Raw genomic sequence first — 3,400 nt, forward strand, 5'->3', positions numbered from 1 at the left:
CACGCGTCTGTCCTGGTAGTTTGTTAAACGCCCAGAAAGCTGCATGCAGATGGAGGTTTTTCTGGTTTTGTCATTTTTACGTTTCTGTGAAACCCGTCAGTCAGTCTGCAGCCTCTCTTTGCTTTCCCTGGCCCTCCTCAGCTCTTTCTCTTCTGTTCATTTATTGTCTGCGTTGTTTGGAAGCTCACACCTGCTTCGTGTTCTCCGTCTCCACTCTGTTGGTTTTTTAAGGTTTTGTGGATCGTTTCTCTCCAGACTTTAATGAGCTCCGGGGGGAAAATTATTGCTGGAATAACAAGCAAACATTAGCTCCCAATACTCTTATGTGTCTCGTCTTTTTCACTTGGATTTTATTTTATTTCCCTCAGTCTCGTTTTTCCATCGCTTTCTTGTCGTTTTTGTAATGGCGCTTTGAGAGTCTGACCTCTATGACTTCCTGTCCTGATATCAGTATTTTTCAGGACTAAAGTATGCAAAAGTAATTTGTATTTACAGACTGTTCCTTGTTCTTTTCTTTCATTTCTTCTTTCCATCCTTGTTTCCTATTTCTATTAATTTGTTTTTCCTTTCTTGTGTCCTGGTTTCTTTCCTTCCATGTTTTCAGCCCTTATTTCCTCCTTGTTTCAGTTTGTGTTTATCACTAATTCACTAACTTTACCATAAAGGCATTTTATTAGCCTACCCAATTCTGCCTGATTCTCATCTGGGATTTCTCCTATAGAGTTGGATTGTCTCCTGTAGGATTTCTTTTGGGTCAGTCAGCGAACACAAGACGTTGTGAACGATGACATCAGTTTTCTGTTCTGTTTCAGAATCAATGTAGTTTTATCAGTGAAGGAAGTGAACAAAGTCGTACAGTCCATGTTAGTCACACTTTAAAATATTGAATTAACATTAACGGCCATTTTGTTCGGATCTCGGATGGTTGTTTATAATGACGGAGTATTGGGGCCAAACTAATAATAAATAAATAAAGTTATGAGAACTAAGTAATAAAATTATGAGGATAGTCATGATATAAGAATAATAAAAAAGTGGGCCAGTTATGCATATCTTTGCATCCTCGGTTTCTTTTTTGTTTTCCCATACTTATTCCCCTTTAGCTACTTATATTGTCTTTTAATGGAACAGCAAAATCTCTTAAAGGAAATATGGAAGAACTTTTTAGCAGCCACTTTCTTAGTGTTTTTTTATTTGTCAATATTTGCCAAGTAAATCTAAAATTGAGTCTCATTGTGACTTATAATTGTTGGCTACATACATTTTAAAACACTAGGGTTTTTTAATATATACTTTTATCTTTGCCATGAGAACCTTGTAGTGGTAAAAGTCTCATATTTCAGAACTTAAACTAGGAGGAAATATCAAATTGTTCTTGAAGGGCTTTAAACTAAGAGTGACTGAGAAACGTTTGGTTTTTTTATCCATGTAAAAAATTTAAAGGATTAAAGGAATGTGGCCAGTTTGTGTTGACCGAACAACATAAAAGCCGATTTTCAGGCTTGTACCAGAGACTCGAGTTGAACTTAAGTTTCAAAAATTAAAGACCCTCGACTGTGACTTGTGCTCTGAAGACTTTAAAAACCTTTTTCTGTCTCATGTTGGCTACATAAACTGAGTATGATGTCAGTGTTGCTTAAGCTTTTGTACCTTTTCTAAGTCAAATCCATTTTATCCTTAAAATATCTTGAATCAGCTTCATTCAGCTGGTGATTCACTCCATTCAACACAAGGCAGGAAAAAGCTCTTTTGTTGACAAATGTTTTTCTTTTCTTTTTTTTTTGTTTAAATTTTGTTTTTATGACTGGACTTCAAATCTCCTTTACAAGACCTACTTGTCCTATTTTTAATGTATTCTCTAAACTTGGCTTAAAAAAGCTGACCAAACTCAAAATCACTTAAACTTGTACAACATATTTTTAGTTTGTTTTGGTATTTTAGATAGAAATTTGTAGTTTTAAATTCACCATCCCATAAAACAAACTTCTGCAGTTTGTGACTCAGATATCAGGTGTTGGTACACAGAAGGGAATCCTGCTAAGTCGGGCTAACGTCTTCATTGTCAGCTAATTCTGTCTTTATTCACATTTTAATCCAGGTTGGATCTCCATAGAAGATTATGAGTTTTTCTGTATGTCTGCGGAAAGAAAAAGAAAATATTCAAGATCATAACGTTGCCGTAACTTCTTGCTTCAGCCATTGTTTGTCTGGATTTTCCACGTCTTGCTAGTGCAGATTCATGATTCAAGTCTCACGATGAAAAACTCGGATAAAATGACAAACATGACCGATCCGACTGAAACTGTAAAATTCTGATGTTTGGGGGTGGAAAACATCAGGATTCAGATTGCACTGAAAAAGTCTGAGTCGCATTTGTCTTTGGTGAGAATGATAAACAAGCCTCCGGTCACTAGGTGGCAGTAATGCTCAAACTAATCAACAGGCTGCCAGTAAAAGAAGTAGCCAACTCCGACACACCGATGTTCAGAGTGACGGAGGAGGAGAAACGGAGAAGTTTGACTGAAACGGCAGCAGAGGCAGCAAAGTAAGTGACAGGAGCAAACAGAAAAAGTTTTTTACTGTCTAAAAATGTCTGTTGCATTTCAATCATTTGTAGTTTTTATTTTTTGAGAATCACAGATAAAGCAGTCTTGATTAAATGTCACAAATTGAGTTAATAAACTAAGTTAATAAACTTAAATCATAAATTTTATCATAAATATGTTTGTTTGAAAATTAAAACATTTTCTAGAAATTTTTTAGAAAAAACCTGATCTTGAAAAGATGGAAATTTGTTTGAGAAAAATAAATTTTGGGATTCTCAGACATTTTCTTGAAAAACCTGGTTAAGTTTGAAAAGTTGAAAAGTTGATAGAAAAAAATTATATTTTCTTGAAAAACCTTTGAAATCTAGACTTTACAAGCTTTGAAATTTCCAGATTTTTTTCTAGAAAATTTCTAAGCTTTGCTTGCCAAAATTGTTTTTGTAAATTTTCACCAAAAAACCTACAGTTATTTTGTTTCCATAAAGCAACAGCCAAGTTGTTGGTGTTTTTGAACTGTGTGCTGCAGGATGCATCTTTTGCTGTCTTGCTGTGTCTTATTTCCTCGTCCTCCAGCAGTAATTTGATTGGGCCTGAGCGAGGGGGATGTAAATGTCTGAGGGTCGTGGCGAGCCAAACGAACCGTGTGCAGATGTGTGTGTTGTTTGCATGCATCCTCGTCTCCTCTCAATGTCAGGAGGAGGCTGACAGTTGGACCTGATGCAGCATTATATTTTCTGCTCTATGGAAATTCACGGCCCGTTTTTTCCAGCAGCACACGCTTCTAACCCCGGTGCCCTCTCCCTGCAGCCAGATGGGCGTGAAGACGCGTAAACAACGGAAAACAGAGGCGGTGG

Source organism: Poecilia mexicana, unplaced genomic scaffold (assembly GCF_051168715.1).
Source record: "Poecilia mexicana isolate PSO_F unplaced genomic scaffold, ASM5116871v1 scaffold_6, whole genome shotgun sequence".
Taxonomy (NCBI): domain Eukaryota; kingdom Metazoa; phylum Chordata; class Actinopteri; order Cyprinodontiformes; family Poeciliidae; genus Poecilia; species Poecilia mexicana.